The following is a 20,752-nucleotide window of genomic DNA, read 5'->3' as shown; positions in this document are numbered from 1 at the left end:
AAGCCCTCTGAGACCACGTTATTGTGATATAGGGCTATACATATAAAATTAAATTGAATTGATTTTTTTTTCATTTTGTTGCTTGCCTGTCTGTCATAAGACAGTTGACAGGTTGTCTATTCATGTCAATTTTATACATTTATAACTTGATCTATACTAAAACTACTCGTCTGTTTTTGCAATTACTGATAATTATACCACAGAATGACTGGGGAAAGGAAGGTTCACAGAGAAATCACGATACTATCACGACATAAGTCTACAACTCTTCCTTTCATGAAGTGTCGAGCTGCCATACGGCATCATCACAAACGTCTGCTGTGCCGGGTAAATCGCTGTCATCTGACGCCTCAGGTTCAAACATTTAGGGATGAATTGTAGATAATGTTTCCCGGGAGCCTTTGCCATCGTTAGCGTCACGAAAGAACAATCCTGAATGGTAGTTTCAGTGGAAATATCACTGATATTGTTGCTGCTGCTACTGTATGCTAGCTGTGGATAGTCTTCTATTGCGTTCGGGAATTCACGTCAAACTTCCGGGTTTGGAAATGCATTATTGAGTGAGTGCTAAAAAAAACTTATTATTCATTAGAAACATGGTTGTTTCCACGTACTCGTCCAAAGTTTATATTCATAAAATTACCCCAAAATCTGAAAAGCTCTTCACCTGCCCTTTAAACAGGATGTATTCAGAGGGAATTGGCCACTGAGTTTAGAGCATTATTAGCATGTTGCAACAGAGAAACAAAATGACTGGAAGACTCATCGAATAGCACAGAAACGGCCACCCATGTACACCGTCAGTCTTTTGGTACTGACATTTCCCACCTCATGCCGAATAAGCGAAGATTAATCAGTCTCCAGAACACGCGTCGAACAAGTCATGCCCAGTTAATGTTTGCTTCCAAGTTTTAATACAGCAGCCAGCCGCAGTTCCCGAGCAGTGAGGGAGGATCGGGACCTGGCGTAATGAGATTTCTTTGCACCTGATGATTACACCGAGCAGTCAACCAGAAGCAAAACAGATCAGGACACCAGGATGTTAGCACTGATGTGCCTTAGCGCTTGTATCGACCCCGACGGCCCCCTATTCTATTCTTGGCTACCCCACGCAACCTTGATTCGGAAAGTTTGGGGCTGGGAGGTGCATCTCTGTAATTGTTTGCAACATTTACATTAAAACAATTCTGCAGTGGCTGTCAAGCAGCCTCAATAAAAGAGAGGATTTATTGCGAGGCGTTCTTTTAATGCGTAATAAATGATTCTCAGAACATCAAATATAAATGAGGCAAACAACAGGACTGATTGTGATGAGGATTTTCTATTAATTAAGACTTTATTGATTCGTTTCCCCAAGCAGTTTGCATAAGCGCGAACTGTGTTATGCAGATATGAAAATGATGATGACAATGAATAATCATGATTAAGGGAGGGAGCCGACATGAGCTTAGTTTATCATAGACTGCATTTGTTGCATGGGGAGAGATTTGTTTCAAAAATCATTCCACATACACTGCTGGCCTAAAGTATTGCACCAAGGCCTGTCGCGATAACAAATATTAGTGTGCGATAATTATTGTCATAAATTATTGCGATATGCGATATTATTGCGCCCCCCCCAATTTTTTTTTAACCAATTTACAATAACACAGTGAGAATATAGTATATATTAATAAATTCAAAAATACTTTTTAAGAAATCACAACTAAAAACAATAGACCATGCCTCTTAAGTAAAAAAACAACAATATTGATACCACACAGCACCACAGAATAAATAAAATGTGTTAAAAAAAAAGAGAAAAAAAAATTGCACTTAATAACTTAAGCATTTAGGCAAATGAAAACTTTTCCTGTCATAGCTTCTGCAATGTTGTTCCATAGGGATGCAACGATACAGTTCAGTCACGGTTCGGTACGATTTTTGATACGGGGGGTCACGATTTTCGATCCGATTCAATACATTTAATGCTCTGTAAAAAAAAAAAAAAAAAAAACAATTATATATATATATATATATATATTTTTTTTTTTTTTTTTTGCTAGCGAGCAAAATTTAAATTGCCATCATATAAACATGCATTTTAGTGCATAATATTTATGTGCTTACTTCTTACTGATCTGAAAAATTTTTGTACAAAAGTGCTGAGAACAATCTTTACTGTTTGTAAAGTGAGGCAAGGCACACTGTTGATTGCTACAGCTTTCTTAGCAGCTAGGTTTACTACATGAGCAAGACATCCTATTTGTGGTCCGAATCCATCTGTGTCACGTTCTGAATTAACAATATTTGCAACATTATCTATAGTCACTGGTATGGAATGATTTGGCCTTCTTAACTTCCATTCAGTCATGACAGTTTAGAATTCGTTGATGTAGTATATGGACTACGTAACCCATAATCACTCTGTGCTCACGTAGCCAATGGCATGGGAGGTAGCACATCTAGTTTGCCATTTCATGATATCTAGTGTGTGCGCGCATTAAAAAACGTTAGCAAGCGCTGCTGAAGTCACGTCTGCTTATTACTACACAACACAAGCATATGACACAGCGCTCTTAATTTCATTCAGCTGTTTATTGTCAAAGCGAGGTTGTTCATAGCAGCCTCGTCGGTAACAATGTTTTGGCGGACTTCGTTGTAAATATCCGGCGTTGTGCTGAAAAATAGCCACCCGCGTGAAATGTCACTCCTGACGGGAGCGCCCACACGTCAACAACACCGGCGCGCTGTAGATGGTCCACATTCACTCCGGAGCACTGATGCGGCCGGTATACGTTGAACAACAGGATATAATGGGAACGATTGGCTCCGACGCTAGTTTTTGCCGGACCTGGAACGAAGATGCATTTTGCGCAGTTGGTAACGAGGAATCCGAACTTTTAACAGCACGTCTGCCGCACGCGCGCACGCACGTGCACGCGAGGCGATAAATCGCAGCGGAAAAATTACCGCCTTCATTTTTATATATCGCGCGATAAATGGAATTATTGCATATTGCGACAGGCTTAATTGCACCCCAGCAATTCTGTCAGGTAATGCTCAATTTCTCCCAGGAAATGATTGCAATTACAAATGCTTTGGCTTTAATATCTTCATTTATTTTTCTTGCAATGAAAAAGACAAAAGAGAATGAAAAAATTGAATTAAATCATTATCATTTTACACAAAACTCCAAAAATGGGCTGGACAAAAGTATTGGCAACCTCAGCCTAATACTTGGTAGCACAACCTTTAGACCAGGGGTGTCCAAACTTTTTGCAAAGGGGGCCAGATTTGGTGCGGTAAAAATGTGGGGGGGCGACCTTGGGTGACGTCCTTCACGTAGAACAATATATTTAAGCAAATTTTAGCAAGCCATTCAGTGTGTCACATTTGCGTTATTATTTTTTTAAATTGAATAATTTCAACAGTCTTACAACTAGCCTTTGTGGCGTTCTCTTTCGACTCTCGGGCTCTTGCAAAATACTGCTGCTGTGATATTAAACTAGTTCAACTTCAACTTTAGTTCTACTTCAAGTTGCTTCAATTTCTCGCTGCGAATCTTCCCTGTAATCTTGCCGTACATGTCAGCGTGTCTTGTTTGGTAATATCGGCTAACAGTGAAATCTTTAAAAACAGCGACTGTCTCTTTGCAAATGAGGCAGACACAGTTGTTGCGTATTTTAGTGAAGAAATAGTCCAATTTCCACCTATCCTTGAAGCGTCGGCCGTCACGGTCAACTTTCTTTTTTTTTTTTGTTGATTGTCGCCATTTTAGAAAATGGAAGTAATGGGTCACACGGGGTAATGTTGCTTAGCCCTTCAATACCTGTGTTACGTCCCAAGGACGGCTCGCGAAGGGCGTAACATAAAACAAGCCACACAAATGTACGAGTGGACACAAATGTATTTACACAACAATCAAACTCGCACTAAATATGATGTACAGAATGCCGACGAAGCGTGAGTTCATGGTAAGCCCAGGCCAAAACAACAAACAAAAGGAACTACACTTAAACCCCACCCGCTAACTAAACCCTGATCATGTAAAAGGAACAAAGAAAAGACAGCTTCTATCCTAACTTCCTACTCTATACAAAACAGAAGAAAACGGGTTGAACAGAAATGACGACTTACCCTTACTTGCTTCAGTGCTCTTATTTACAGTAGAGGGAACAAAAACGATCCAATAACGAATAAACACAAAAGACCTCACCGAAAAAAAGCGGGAGTGTATCAAAGTAGCGATCAAATGCAAACGAGAGTGAATGGCGAGCAAATAGCTGGCGAGGAGGACCGCGGCAGAATGCTGTCAAATGCGACCTCACAGAGCGTTGACAGCGGCAGGTTTAAGAAGCTTGGCGCCTTTTCCTGTGGCCAATCAGCGGTGGTGACGTCGTCGGTCCATCCTGCGTCGATCAGCTGTCGTCACAGTGGGAGGGGAAGCAGCCAGCTGGTGGAGGCGACGATCAGCTGACTGGAAGAATCTCAGAAAATTAACTATTAAACGGCCAGGGGCCGTCACAACCTGCAACATGAAGCAATTATCAGAGAATCCCAAAATTTGAAAAATAAGGTCCTAATGAAACCATTTTTTCAAATTTGTAGAAAGAAAAGTCAAAATGAATATGTGTAATAAGCGCTCTAATATCTATAACCCATGCTAAATCATGTTTTTTTCCTGTCATAGAACCTGCAAATGCATGTGTTGACTTGCATCCATCGTTTGTTTTGTTTTTTTTCCCCAAAAAGAAATGTCAAAATTCTAAATTAGTCTGAAAATCATGAAATTTTAGGTGTATCAAATGTGATACATTTGGCAATAAAGGGTTAAAGTGCTACTGCCTTTTAGTGGGTAAATGATGAGCAGCATTTAATGTGTAAGCAGTACTGCCGACCAATTTAATAAATCTGTGTACGGGCCAGACATTATTGATCTTATGACAGAGGCTGGGGGCCGGATGAAATTTGACCAGGGGCCGCATTTGGCCCCCGGGCCGGACTTTGGACATGTCTGCTTTAGACGAAATAACTGCGAACAACCGCTTCCGGTATCCATCAATGAGCTTCTTACAATGTTCTGCTGGAATTATAGACCATTCTTCTTTGCACAACTGCTCCAGGTCTCTGAGATTTGAAGGGTGCCTTCTCCAAACTGCCATTTTCAGATCGCTCCACATGTGTTCTATGGGATTCAGGTCTGGACTCGTTGCTGGCCACTTTAGAAGTCTCCAGTGCTTTCTCTCAAACCATTTTCTAGTGCTTTTTGAAGTGTGTTTTGGGTTATTCTGCTGTTATCCCGCTGGAAGACCCATGACCTCTGAGGGAGACCCAGCTTTCTCACATTGGGCCCTACATTATGCTGCAAAAGTTGTTGGTTGTCTTCAGATTTCATAATGCCATGCACACGGCCAAGCAGTCCAGTACTAGAGGCAGCAAAGCATCCCCAAAACATCATGTAACCTCCGCCATGTCTGACTGTGGGGACTGTGTTCTTCTCTTCAAAGGCCTCTTTTTTTTTCCTGTAAACTCTATGGTGATGCCTTTTCTCCAGAAAGCTCTACTTTTGTCTCATCTGACCACAGAACATTCTTCCAAAACGTTTTTTGCTTTTTCTCAGGTAAGTTTTGGCAAACTCCAGCCTGGCTTTTTTATGTCTCTGGTCATATGTGGGGTCTTCCTGGGTATCCTACCATAGAGTCCCTTTTCATTTAGACACAGACGGACAGTACGGGTTGATATTGTTGTACCCTCGGACTGCAGGACAGCTTGAACTTTTTTGGATGTTAGTCGAGGTTCTTTATCCACCATCCAGTCTTTCTTTGAAATCCCTCGACAATTTTTTCTTTTCCATCCAAATCTAGGGAGGTTAGCCAAAGTGCCATGGGCTTTACACTTATTGATGAAGCTGCGGCAGACACAGGAACATTTAGGTCTTTGGAGATGGACTTGTAGCCTTGAGATTGCCCATGCTTCCTCACAATTTTGCTTCTCAAGTCCTCAGACAGTTCTTTGGTCTTTTTTTCTCCATGCTCAATGGAGTACACACAACGACACAGGACAGAGATTGAGTCAACTTTAATACATTTTAACTGGCTGCAAGTGTGATATAGCTATTGCCACCACCTGTTATGTGCCACAAGTGCTGTTAATTACAAAAATTAGAGAAGCATCACATGATTTTTCAAAGGGTGCCAATACTTTTGTCCAGCCCATTTTTGGAGTGAGTAAAATGATAAGGATTAGATTTTTTTTCCATTCTCTTTTTTTGTTTTTTCATTGCAAGCAAAATAAATAAAGATATTACTATCAAATAGGGTTGGGCACCGAGCATCGATGGGAACCGGTTCTAACATGCTCCCGGAATCGTTCGAACTTTTAAATTTCGATTCCTTGTTTCGATGCCCTGAGCGCCGAGCGGAAAAAAATTGCTCGAGTTCAAAGACTGATATTTATATAAGATTTAAAATTAGCCCCGTGAGAAGTTCATTTTATTTAAAAAATCATCGAGAAGCTACGACTTCAATATAAACGATGCAATTTTTTTGACCCCTGCATTTTATTTAATTTTCTTACCGTGCCTCTTAAAAGAATCGGAATCGAGAATCATTCGGAAACGGAATCGAAATGTGGAATCGGAATCTGAAACGGTATCGTTCAATTTCAAACGATGCCCAACCCTACTACCAAAGCATTTGTAATTGCAATCATTTTCTGGGAAAAATTGAGCATTTTCTGACAGAATTGCAGGAGTGCTCAAATCCTGCACTGCCAGACATGTCCCCCTGCTGAAGAAAGTACACATCCAGGCCTGTCTGTGACTCGCTAGAGAGCATTTGGATGATCCAGAAGAGGACTGGGAGAATCTGTTATGGTCAGATGAAACCAAAATAGAACTTTTTGGTAGAAACACAGATGCTCGTGTTTGGAGGAGAAAGAATACTGAATTGCATCCGAAGAACACCATACACACTGTGAAGCATGGGGTGGAAACATCATGCTTCGGAGCTGTTTTTCTGCAAAGGGACCAGGACGACTGATCTGTGTAAAGGAAAGAATGAATGGGGCCATGTATTGAGAGATTTTGAGTGAAAATCTCTTTCCATCAGCAAGGGCATTGAAGATGAGACGTGGCTGGGTCTTTCAGCATGACAATGATCCCAAACACACAGCCAGGGCAACAAAGGAGCGGCTTCGTAAGAAGGTTTTCTAGGGCCTGGAGTGGCCTTGCAAGTCTTCAGATCTCAACCCCATAGAAAATCTGTGGAGCGAGTTGAAAGTCCGTGTTGCCCAATGACAGCCCCAAAACATCACTTCTCTAGAGGAGATCTGCATGGAGGAATGGGCCAAAATACCAGCAACAGTGTGTGAAAAGCTTGTGAAGAGTTACAGAAAACGTTTGGCCTCCGTTATTGCCAACAAAGGGTACATAACAAAGTATTGAGATAAACTTTTGGTATCGACCAAATACTTATTTTCCACCATGATTTGCAAATAAATTCTTTAAAAATCAAACAATGTGATTTTCTGTGTGTTTTTTCCTCATTGTGTCTCTCATGGTTGAGGTTTACCCATGTTGAGAATTACAGGCCTCTCTAATATTTTCAAGTGGGAGAACTTGCACAATTAGTGGTTGACTGAATACTTATTTGCCCCACTGTATAATTATCATGAATTATTTTTCGAATTGCCAAATCTGTTTTTGTGGATTAGCTGCTTTGCGCATTTATTTTTCAGATAAGAGTCACTGAGTTAAACATGATATTCACACAAACAAACGTTGCGGACATTCAAAGCCTGTCTCCCTCCATCCACTGGGTGGCGGTGTTGGTGTCTAATTTGATGTCATGACTGCTCAAGTGTAAATTTACATTAAATACGTCTATGTGTCCATGTTTTTGATAAACACGTAAGGCCTTGCTGAATGGTCAACTGGCTTCTGGACATCGACTTGACGTGGTCGCAAACGTGTTGTTTCCAACTCATTGAAGTTCACAACTGACACTTCCCATGGAGTAATGGGGGGGACAGCAACCAAAGAATTGCCTGTCTCACTTGGTAGCTGTTGGATTACCTCTGCCAAGTGGCTGGAGAGAGAAGGCTTTTCACATGTGTAAACTCGACTTGCGTGTGTGAATATCTGGACACAACTGTGTGATGTTTGCCTCAAAAATAAATGTGCACGTTCACATCACAGATCATCAGGGATATATTTGTGGCTCTTGATAACATATGAATCGTGGATGTATTTGTAAACATTGGTATAATCAACTGGTCAATCAATCAATGGTAACTAATCAGTGGTATAATCAACTCCAGGACCATCTCACCACCAATTCCGTCTATGAGCAGTTTCAATCTGGTTTCAGCCCCCTCCAAAGCACCAAAACAGCTTGACTCAAAATAACTAACAACCTCGTGGTAGCTTCCGATTCTGGTTTCCTTTCAAATCTTCTCCTCGACCTCAAATATCCTTCTTAACCGACTACTTTCTATTGTTATCACCTACACACCCCAAGCATGGTTTTCCTATCCGTCTGGCCACACACAATTTGTTAAATACAATTCCAATCAATTCCAATCGTACACCGTCTCTGCTAGTGTGCCCCAAGGCTCTGTCGTGAGGCCACTCCTCTTTATCATCTACACCAGGGGTCTCCAACCTTTTTTGCACCACGGACCGGTGTTATTTGGGTCTTTTTTTCACGGACCGGTGTTCTGACAAATTTTGCAACGATGCGGTTCTGCGCATGCGCGTAACGTTAAACATAGCTGCAAAATGCGCAAATGCAGCGTTTCCTAAGTAAACACTACAAACGTTCTTGAAAGAAAGGAATATTAACTTACTTTTGATCATGGAAGGACTTGTAGAAAAGTTCTCCACAGACACATCCTGCCATGTTAGCTGCACACAACAACTGCACACCGCTCTCACCATTAACGACTTCGCCATGTCGTCAAGCCTTAATTAAGAAGCCCGCTTCACAAAGATACGATGTTGGAAATTGTAGCAAGGTTTTCAATGCTCTCGTAGCTCAGGATATTCCGGAATGACTTTAATCCAGAACCTCGGTGGAGTTGTTGTCTCAAATGTACGTTGAATAAGGTCGCCGTCATTTGCGATCTCTAGAAGTTGATCCTACTGTTGCACAGACATGCTCGAATCACTCGGTTTATTCACAAACGGGTCACGAATCCACTCCTTCAGAGTTCGTGCGTCTTCGAGGTTGTAGGCTCGTCAGGTGCCATTTTCGATTTTTCTTTTGAGAAAAAGACGTCTGTTTTCCAGTCATCTTCGCCCGTGTGGGGGATAATTATTTCCGGGAACAAATGTGCTGCGCCTGCGACCTAGTAATACGTTATTATCGAGGACAAGCGCACATAGATATATTATATACACAAACAAGATGTACTGCTAGCAGTCCAATCAATGGATTTCTATGATGACATTCTAATCTATCCCGTAGTATTATATCTAGAGTAGACAGGGATATTGGTGTGTTAAGCAGGGGCACAGGGTTAATTCGTCCAGAATACGGTCGTTATTAAATTATTATTTCTGTGCGGCCCGGTAGCAAATGCGCCACGGACCGGTACCGGTCCGCAGCCCGGCAGATGGGGACCCCTGATCTACACCATCCTCCTCAGTTCCCTTTTCTGTGAATATAACATCCACCTTCATTGCTATGCGGACGCACCCGCAATTGTACATTTTATCAAAACCACACTCCTTCCTTCCACCTTTCTCTCACATCCTCTATTTACAAGACATCCATTCATGGCTCTACTCAAACTTCCTACAACTCAATAGCTGAAAATCTCAAGTCATCTCGTAGGCATCCCCCGCCATGCTTGTTAATTACAATAACTTATCTATTTGCATCAACAATCAACAATGTGTCCACCTCTCCCTCCCAACTGAGGTTAAGAGTCTGGGTGTCATCCTCGACAGCACGCTCTTTCCACACCCATATAAACGACATCACCAGATCAGCCCACTTCCATCTTAGCAATATTTCTCACCTTTCATCCCCCAAACCGCCACCACTCTTACATATCTGCAGTCTAGTCACCTTGCGGATCGACTATTGAAAATCACTACTCTTTGGTCTTCCTAATAAATCCCTCCAGAATCTGCAGCGCCTCCAAAACTCAGCAGCATGCCTCATCACACGAACCCCTACAACACGCCACATCACCTCCATCCTCCGTCAAGTTCATTGGCTTCCAGTAAAAGAAAGATTTACAGTGCCTTGCAAAAGTATTTGGCCCCCTTGAATCTTGCAACCTTTCGCCACATTTCAGGCTTCAAACATAAAGATATGAAATTTAATTTTTTTTTGTCAAGAATCAACAACAAGTGGGACACAATCGTGAAGTGGAACAACATTTATTGGATGATTTAAACTTTTTTAACAAATAAAAAACTGAAAAGTGGGGCGTGCAATATTATTCGGCCCCTTTACTTTCAGCACAGCAAACTCACTCCAGAAGCTCAGTGAGGATCTCTGAATGATCCAATGTTGTCCTAAATGACCGATGATGATAAATAGAATCCACCTGTGTGTAATCAAGTCTCCGTATATATGCACCTGCTCTGTGATAGTCTCAGGGTTCTGTTTAAAGTGCAGAGAGCATTATGAAAACCAAGGAACACACCAGGCAGGTCCGAGATACTGTTGTGGAGAAGTTTAAAGCCGGATTTGGATACAAAAATATTTCCCAAGCTTTAAACATCTCAAGGAGCACTGTGCAAGCCATCATATTGAAATGGAAGGAGCATCAGACCACTGCAAATCTACCAAGACCCGGCCGTCCTTCCAAACTTTCTTCTCAAACAAGGAGAAAACTGATCAGAGATGCAGCCAAGAGGCCCATGATCACTCTGGATGAACTGCAGAGATCTACAGCTGAGGTGGGAGAGTCTGTCCATAGGACAACAATCAGTCGTACACTGCACAAATCTGGCCTTTATGGAAGAGTGGCAAGAAGAAAGCCATTTCTCAAAGATATCCATAAAAAGTCTCGTTTAAAGTTTGCCTCAAGCCACCTGGGAGACACACCAAACATGTGGAAGAAGGTGCTCTGGTCAGATGAAACCAAAATTGAACTTTTTGGCCACAATGCAAAACGATATGTTTGGCGTAAAAGCAACACAGCTCATCACCCTGAACGCACCATCCCCACTGTCAAACATGGTGGTGGCAGCATCATGGTTTGGGCCTGCTTTTCTTCAGCAGGGACAGGGAAGATGGTTAAAATTGACGGGAAGATGGATGCAGCCAAATACAGGAACATTCTGGAAGAAAACCTGTTGGTATCTGCACAAGACCTGAGACTGGGACGGAGATTTATCTTCCAACAGGACAATGATCCAAAACAAAGCCAAATCTACAATAGAATGGTTCAAAAATAAACGTATCCAGGTGTTAGAATGGCCAAGTCAAAGTCCAGACCTGAATCCAATCGAGAATCTGTGGAAAGAGCTGAAGACTGCTGTTCACAAACACTCTCCATCCAACCTCACTGAGCTCGAGCTGTTTTGCAAGGAAGAATGGGCAAGAATGTCAGCCTCTCGATGTGCAAAACTGATAGAAACATACCCCAAGCGACTTGCAGCTGTAATTGGAGCAAAAGGTGGCGCTACAAAGTATTAACGCAAGGGGGCCGAATAATATTGCACGCCCCACTTTTCAGTTTTTTATTTGTTAAAAAAGTTTAAATTATCCAATAATTTTGTTCCATTTCACGATTGTGTCCCACTTGTTGTTGATTCTTGACAAAAAATTAAAATTTTATATCTTTATGTTTGAAGCCTGAAATGTGGCAAAAGGTTGCAAGGTTCAAGGGGGCCGAATACTTTTGCAAGGCACTGTAACTATAAAATCCTCTCTTCAAACTGGCATCGAGTACTGCGTTCAGTCTGCAAAGCCCTCCAGCCCGATTTGTTTGCCGTGTCCTACAACCAGCCAGTGGGAAGCCATAGCAGATTTCTGGCGTCTATGGAACTTCCCAAACTGCGTTGGGAGCCTTGATTTTTACGTTATCATAAAAAGCACCGAGGCACTCTCAATCATTGATGATGTATCGTGTGTGAACTGTCTGTTATTGAAAACTAAAGATCAAAACAACTCTTTTGACACCAAATATGTGCTTTATTCTTCATATACTTGAAGTGTGACATGTAAATAAGTCACAGACTCACAGCAAACATATGTACACAATAAATGATGAAGTGCACCAAACAAAAATACAACATTTGATAAAAAGTTGGCAGTTTTTGGTCGACTGGGTCACCGCTTCGTGTGGCCACTCGATTCCGAAAACACATGTCTCGGTGGTTCTTCCATTTTTTGTTGTTGTTTTGTTTTCAATCACCGACCTTGCCATTTGGCAATCACAATAATGTCTTGACAAGACTTGCTCTTCGATGATACTCCCGTCGGCTTGGTCCATTTTTGCGTGTAGAAAATAATGTTTGATTCTATTCTACAATGGCGGTTATTTCGCGCTGAACCGGAAACAACAGTCTGAGCGGACCAATCACAGTCCATTTCTGCCACACCATACGCGTCTACGCGACGCGAAGGTTAGAAAATTCGAGAGGAGCAGGGTCGTAACTCGGGTCTTCCTTGACGGCGCAGGTCTGACGCGGAAGTATAACTCGGCCTTAAGATTGCACTTTCAAAAGAGCATTAAATGCAAATACAAAATAAAATTCCCGAGTGTTTCTTCAAACTATTCAGAATTGCACTTTCATTTAAAATTAAATTTAATCGGGTCCGATCACGTCATTTTTAAAGTATCGGAATCGGCAAAAAAAAATCGGCCATGCCTTTTTTTAATATACAGTGATACCTCAGCTCACGAACTCTTAAGCTCACCAACTTTTCGCCTCAAGAACATTAAATTCGCGAGCATATAGTCTCTGCTGACAAACTAGTTTTCGGCGGACAAACCAAACCACGCGGTCGTTCAGCGCCACAAGAAGCTGACGCACGCTCACGGCGTCCCAGTTCGTCCCCTCCCTTTCATTGAGTGCGGACGTGGTTTGTGTTTGATAGACAATTTGGACCATATTGAGTGTACTTTTGCTATTATGGGACCGAAAAAGACCCCACCACAGGCTAGTATTAAGCCTAAGAAGACATTAAAGAAAATAAGGTATATTTTTGTGTAGTTTTAAGGCTTATTTAGTAAAAAATTATGTTTTATGGGGACCTGGGAACGGATTATTCTCATTTGAATGGTTTCTTATAGGAAATAAATAAACTTTTCGCCTTACACACACTTTCTGGGAACCAATTATGTTCGTGAGCTGAGGTATCACTGTATATATATTTTTTAATTAAATCGTTTTCTAATTGTATTTAACGTTACAAACATAATATGTTACACTCATCCAGAGTCTTTAGTTTAGGCTTAAGGTAGGGTTATCAAATTTATCCCGACAACGGCGGTAAATAATTTTTTTAAAAAATGTATCACGTTAAAATATTTAACGCAATTAATGCATGCGCTGCACGACCCACTCACGCATTGTCACGCTCAATCTGTAATGGCGCCGTTTTACCTATATAGAAAGATAAAACGCAGCGTAAAATGAGTAGAGTGAATTTCGGCAGTCTTTGAAGCATTTTTTTAATTGGCTAAAGCCTTACAATCCCTCTCCCTACGATTAGAAATATCATGGGAAGCAATGTGGGGAAGCAAGGTAGCAATTGATCTTTTTCTCAACACCTTATGTTATTTCCCAACGCAGAGAAGATACAGTATATCAATTGGTAGCACTACGCACAGTCATGGTTCCACTTCCCATCACGCATTTGGGCATGGCTACAGTATAATTTACTGAAAGCTCAATAAATACACTGGATGCCAATATTTAGTCACAATATACAAAGTCACAAGTCTTTCTATCCGTGGATCCCTCTTACAGAAAGAATGTTAATAATGTAAATGTCATCTTGAGGATTTATTGTCATAATAAACAAATACAGTACTTATGTACTTTATGTTGAATGTATATATTCGTCCGAGTTTTATTCATTTCTTTCTTAATGCATTGCCAAAATGTATATGATCGGGAAAAATTATCGGGAATGATCGGAATTGAATCGGGAGCAAAAAAACATGATCGGAACAACGCTCTTAACAAATCGTTCTAACACATAAAAACAGCTAAAAATACGTATAAACCAAATAACGAGTGAATTAAGTCATATTCACTGTTGCCACTAGACGGCAGCGTATCCATCCAAATCAATAAAACTTAATGTAAACACTTTCAAAACAAACCATTACAACGCCACTCCAATTAAACAAATACGCAAAGCAGCAAAATTTGATACAAAGCTTTTTCCTAATCAAAATACTCGAGTTAATCGATTAATTGTTGCAGCACTAATGAATATTATTTATCACGCATGCGACATGTCCAATTTAATTAATCTGTACAGAATTTCTGTCATCTAAAAGGGCATGATTTTCCTTCTTGCCTCCCTCATCAACAGTACGAAGACCCTGGGCTCACCCAAAGGCCTCATCCGAGTCCTGAGATGTATTGGATTTTGAGTGTTACCGAGCAGAGCGGAAGGTTTATTGTAGAAAAAAGTTTGAAATGTGTCTTGCCTTTTGTTTGAACCCAACAACCTGAGACACACTATCCAAGTGGAAGGATTTCATTTTCTATATTACAAGTACAATGAAACATCTCTTGTTTTAACAGGTAAGTTGCGTAGAAAGCAAATTAATTCAATTGTTACTGTTGGAGCCATATTATTCATTTGCAAAGTTGTGTTCATTGTCGAAGTTTAATTTTCAGTACCGTCCACCTATTGTATTGTTTTGTTGCATTTGGAAAGACGGCGCCCCCTTCGTGTAGTTAATGGTACGGTAGGTGCAAATGATGCACTAATCAACTTACACACATCAGGTGTGCTTAAATGGAAGTAAGAGGCTAGATTTGTTTTGGTCATAGACAGGGTAGTCACACAGTTTTGGTTTTTTTTGACCACCTAAACCAGGGGTCTCCAAACCGGTCCTCGAGGGCCGCTGTGGGTCCTGGTTTTTGTTTATACCGATCAAGCACAGACCTTTTAACCAATGTGGTTTCTACTTAAACAAGCAGCACCTGACTGCAATCAACTGATTACACTTATAAAACACCAGATTGGTGAAAAGGTGTGGTCTTGTTTTGTTGGAGTTAAATCCTGCACCCACTGTGGAATAGTTTGGAGACCACTGACCTAAACCATCAGAACACTTTGATACACTTACAAGACTCACGAACACTGACAACAATTCAAATTACTTGCAATAAGAAATCCCTCACAATTATTTGGATTGTAAAACCGCTTGGAAATGCCTGGATCGCAATAAACAACAACTGGATCATCATCAGAGGTACGTCTGAAATTTTATACTCCTATTCGGCCGGCTACTTGGTCATCGAAAGCCAGTACAGCTACCAAAGTAGACCAAAGTAAACTTATATAAAAATGGAACTTAATCTGTGTGTGTGCGTTTGTTCACTATGGACTCCGAAATTTTTGAAAAAATTTTACAAAGCTGTAATTTCTGGGAGTGTTCTTAGATGGGTTTGATCTCTGAAGGCCTCCATTTACTGAAGAAAAGTAGAAATTCCAAAAATTAGCATCGAAAATCCCTGATTGTGGAGGCAACAGCGCCGTCTTTTGGGCAAAAGACACGTCTCTTGCGATTGCGATGTCGCAGTTTGCTTTCAAACTAGTCTGTTTCATAGTTGTATTGAGTTCATTTTGCCTACACTTATATATTATTATGCTATAGATTATATAGTATATTAGGGCTGCAGCTATCGAATATTTTAGTAATCGAGTAATCGACTGAAAATTCTATCGAGTAATCGGATGAAACAAATATATTTCTAGGTGAAGAGCAATTATAAATATACATGAGAAAACTAGACATTTCTCTAATCTTGAAACATTTTCAGTCAATCAATGTCTTTATTTTCGATGTATATTGTTGAAAACAGCCAACAATTGCATCTCAGATGTAACTAGAATTAAAAAAAAAGACTAATTCACTGCTTTCACCTTTAGATCTTATTAAAAATAAATAATATATATATATGTATATAAATGCCGTTACGCTTGATAACACACATCACTGAAAAGTTAGGATTTTTCCCCCCACGTGTTTCAATTGAATTTCTATTTGTGTCAAGCCATTTTTAAGTTCTAGTTAAGTTTTAAGTAAGTCTAAACTGTAACTACTGATAGGATTTTGAGTTTTTGCAGTGTTCAAAATAAATGTATGATAAGGCTGAATTGGAGCACATTAGGGACCAGTGCTACTTGGTGTTTTATCCAGCAATGACTACTGAGCTAAAATTGATAGTTAGCATTATTGAGTTTTTATTTTACACCCTCATCACTCCACAACGCTGTTATGTTAAAGCCTGTATGTAAGACACGTTAGCCAGTGGTCATAATTAATAGAAACCTAGCCCTCCGCAGGGCTAACGTTACGTGAGCTAGTGACAGTAACGTTAATCTTATTTATTAGCGCTTGGCGCTCTTTATTAGCGCTTAGCGCTCTACTGCTTTAAGATGGCGGCTGTTTACTAACGCTGCCCAGACGCGGCCGAGTCTGTCCTTTCGCATCTAGTTCAACATACATGTGATCTCTATGAGACTCACCAGACGCTACCTGCTACTAACGTAGCATCGTGTGGGCTAGTATTTAGCAACGTCGGCGTCGTTTGTAGCAGCTGTCGGCTGCAGTAAGTTGGGTTTTTTTTGTTTGTTTTTTTTTGCTTCTTCCTCTACGCACGTGACATCAGCGCGTTGTCCCGCATTAAAAGTAGTCCGAGCAAAACGTGATGCTTAGAACTGTCAAAATAAACCTTTACTCGAGGTGAATAAAATTACTCGGATCAGTTTTTAAACTCGAGTTGCTCGAGTATTTGTTTCAGCTCTATAGTATATACATGTAGATTATAGATATATTCCGTATCGGCCCGAATATAAGACAGCCCTGATTATAAGACGACCCCCTCTTTTTCAAGACTGAAGTTTGAAAAAAGACTTTTGAACACCAAATTTTTCTACAGAAAATAATTACAGTACATCTGAAACATGTTGATAATAACATATTTGAGAGAAAAAGCATGTTATTTTGCCCCATTCAAATCTTAATATCTTAAGTGCAATCACCTTCGTAAATGAATGGATTCTGGTTTTTGAAATGTAAATAAACCAATCTATTGTGATAAAACAACAAAATTGCAATAACTGCATTAACCATCAAAGTGAAGTCTAACTGTAACTGTAGTCTTGAAACAAATCTGAATGAGGAAAAACATCGCAATAAAATGCAAACTGGTTAAACTTGAGAGTAGCTGAGATCTGTCATGAGAGAACATCGCTTCAGTGATATCTAGCGTCACCTAGCGTCCTGAATGGGTATAGTATCTAATATGTAAATCTAATGCTGTACACAGTGGGTATAATTTCTAATATGTAAATCTAATGCTGTACACAGTGATGGAAAAAACCCTTTATGGTGTCCTTTTACTTTTACTACATTCCATCTGAACCTCCAGGGAAAGCCATTCAGTGGTCTTGCATTCACACAAACCCGAGCAACACCGGGCCATACTGCTAGTACATACTAGTGAGGTGAACATGTGTTCTGGTATGTTCATAATTGTGGGATGAAGCCACTTAACTCATTCACTCCGAGCCATTTTCACCGGTCCAACCCCCTTCGCTCCCGGCCGTTTTACAGGATTTTGACTGATTTTGCAAGGCCCACAGAAAATTTTGTTCTCTTGATATATAAATATGGAACCCACCAAAAGAAAGATTAGACTCTCTTCTTTCATCAGGAAAAAAAGTTAGTTCATATCTTATTCTATTCTTTAGAAATCAGCATTAGAAAATAGCTTAGTTTGAGCAATTTTCGACTTTCTGATGAAAAAACTGAGAAATTGAGCTTTTTGTAAAAGCATGCATTTCAAACATAACTGACTTTAACACAGCTATTTTTTGCTTTAGTGACATCCCAAACATCTAAATGTTTTCGTTCTACAAAATAACATAAACAACAAGACAAAGCTTTTGATAGCAAAGTAACAATTTATTTACACATAACTAAACTATTCAACTGAGAGATGACGCTGGTGTGGCCACGACAGGCAGGGTAAACTTTTCCCTTATTGCAGCCTGTCTCATAAAGATGGATTTTTGTTAGCCTTATGTGGTGACCACTGCCTCATGGCGAAGTTCGCCTGGGGAACTTGTTTTCCTGGGAGGGAACTGGTTTGGCCGTGCGCTTTTCCGGCTGAGTCGCGGGACACTAGTGGGTGCGAGGGACGCAAGCTGCCAAGCACGGCGGCACGGGCTCTGCTCGGCGAGCAGCACGGACTCAAAGGCATCGTCCGCTGCACTGGTGGTCCCAGTTGTTCTGTTCGGTCGTCCCGCGCCTGGCCTCCCGGGCGTCCTCTGGTTGTTCTGCTCGGTCGTCCGCCGCCTGGCATCTTGGACGTCCATTCGGTCGTCTTCCGCCGGCGCCCCGGCCGTGCGGCCCAGCCGTTTGTTACCGTTGAATCGGGTGTCTGGTCTTACCAGTTGCGCTACTGCCCTCCAGTGGCCAGTTTTATTGCTTTAAAATGGATTTTCAGCTTTGTGCTTGGAGCGAAATTGAATCAGTACCCAGAGATGTCTCTTGTAAAAAATAAACAAAAAAACGTAAAAGATGTATAAATATGTCTTTGGGACACTGAAACAATTAAAAATACGTTTTTTGGGAGCAAATGAGTTAATAACTCCACCAATGATCGATTTAGGAAGCAACGAGAAATAAGGTAGTGTGGTGACCCTTAGTTGGACACAATTCACCCACTGTACTTGTCTGTTTGGCCGAGCGCGTTACCGGCTGCGTCACAGTCACGTGACAGACATTATAAAGAGCTGCGCGCGTTCCGGCTCATTAGAGAGAGAGTGCACGTGAGTTCACAGAGAGCATGCACGAGAGTTACATAGCTGGACACAGCACTTGAGCAATAAAGACTCTTTAGCAAAGCATCCCGCTTCACTGGTGACCCCGACTGCCTCGCTGAAGTCTCAGAGGCATTTTGAACACTTTACGCAATGGCGGATGCTAGCTTTCTCGAGCTACCGAAGTTCGACGAGTCTTCTGCGGCCGCGTGGTTCGCTAATGCGGAGGAGCAGTTCGTCCTCCGTGGTGTTTCCGACGACACCATGCGCTTCTACCACGTGGTGGCCGCGCTCGGGTACTCGACGGCGGTTAGAGCACAGCGCTTCGTGGTCTATCCGCCGAAGGTGGGCAAGTACACGGGGCTCAAGGCGCACCTCCTCAGACTTTATGAACCGTCGTACAAATCGACTTCAGAGGCGCCCAAGGTGCCCGCCTCGCGAACCTTGCTGCCCGTGGTACCCGCCATAGATGGCGGCACTTCCGCCCCGGTTCCTCGCAGCCGTACTGCTGTCCCGGTACCCGCGCCACCGCCGCGCGCTTCCGCTCTGGCTCTTCCCGACGCCGAAGTTGCTGTCTCGCCTCCGGCCCCGCTCTCGCTCGCCTCGGCTCCGTCGCCGCTCTCCGTCGACGCCGCTGCGCCCGTCCCTGGCTTTCCCGGCTGCGGCGCCGTTGCGCCCGCCTGCGGCCTACTCGACGACGGTGCGCCCGCCTGCGGCCTACTCGATGACGGTGCGCCCGTCCCTGGCTTTCCCGGCTGCGGCGCCCTTGCGCCGGCCTGCGGCCTACTCAACGACGGTGCGCCCGCCTCGGGCCTACTCGATGACGCCCCGTCCGCCTGCGGCCTACTCGACGACGCCCCGTCCGCCTGCGGCCTACTCGACGACGCCCCGTCCGCCTGCGGCCTACTCGACGACGCCCCGTCCGCCTGCGGCCTTCTCGACGGCGTCCCGTCCGGCCCTGGTTTTCTCGGCGACCCTTCGCCTCACGACGTCATTGCTGCGCCTGCTTCTGGCCTTCCTAACGACGCCGCTCCAGCACCTGCGCCTCTGGAAGTCTCCGAGGTCGCCCCTCTACTGGCGCCGCTGGACGCCGCCGCCTCTGACCTCACTCCAACGCCTCAGGGAGTCTCCGAGGTCAGTCATCAGCCTACGCCGCTGGCCATCGCCGCTAGCCTTGCTGCTGTGCCGGCGCCTCCGGTAGTCTCCGAGGTTGCACATCGGCCAGCGCCAGCGAACGCCGCCCCCGACGTCTCTCCTCGTCCTCCGCCTTTGGACAACGATGACGTCGCTCCGGTTTCGGCGTTTCCCCCGCTCCTGCTACGACCGGTCGGCCTGGTTCGTCTCGCCTGTCGCCCTTGTCCACGACCGGGCGTCTCCGATCGCCGCGCCGGTCGCCGTCGTCTCCGGCCTCGACCGGCCGATTCCGACCGCCGCGCCCGTCGCCCTCGTCTGCAGCCTCGACTGGGTGGTGCTGCTCGTCGCAAGTCTCGACCGCTGCACAGCGACGCGTGCCGCCTCTCTCGGCGTCCGCTTCTCCGGCCTCGCCTGCGCGGTGCTGCACGGCGCGCTCCTCGTCCTGGGCGTCCTCCAGACCGTTCTGCTCGGACGTCCCGCATCTGGCGTTCTGGACGGCCGCCTGATCGTCGCGTTCCGTCGCCCGCCGCCTGGCATCCTGGGCGTCCTCCAGACTGTTCTGCTTGGGCGTCCCGCGTCTGGCATCCTGGTCGGCCGCCTGACTGTCTGTTCGGTCGTCTTCCACTGACGTCCCAGCCGCGCAACCCTTC

This window comes from Corythoichthys intestinalis, chromosome 14 (genome assembly GCF_030265065.1).
Source record: "Corythoichthys intestinalis isolate RoL2023-P3 chromosome 14, ASM3026506v1, whole genome shotgun sequence".
Classification (NCBI taxonomy): Eukaryota; Metazoa; Chordata; class Actinopteri; order Syngnathiformes; family Syngnathidae; genus Corythoichthys; species Corythoichthys intestinalis.
This window is presented reverse-complemented; position numbering follows the sequence as displayed.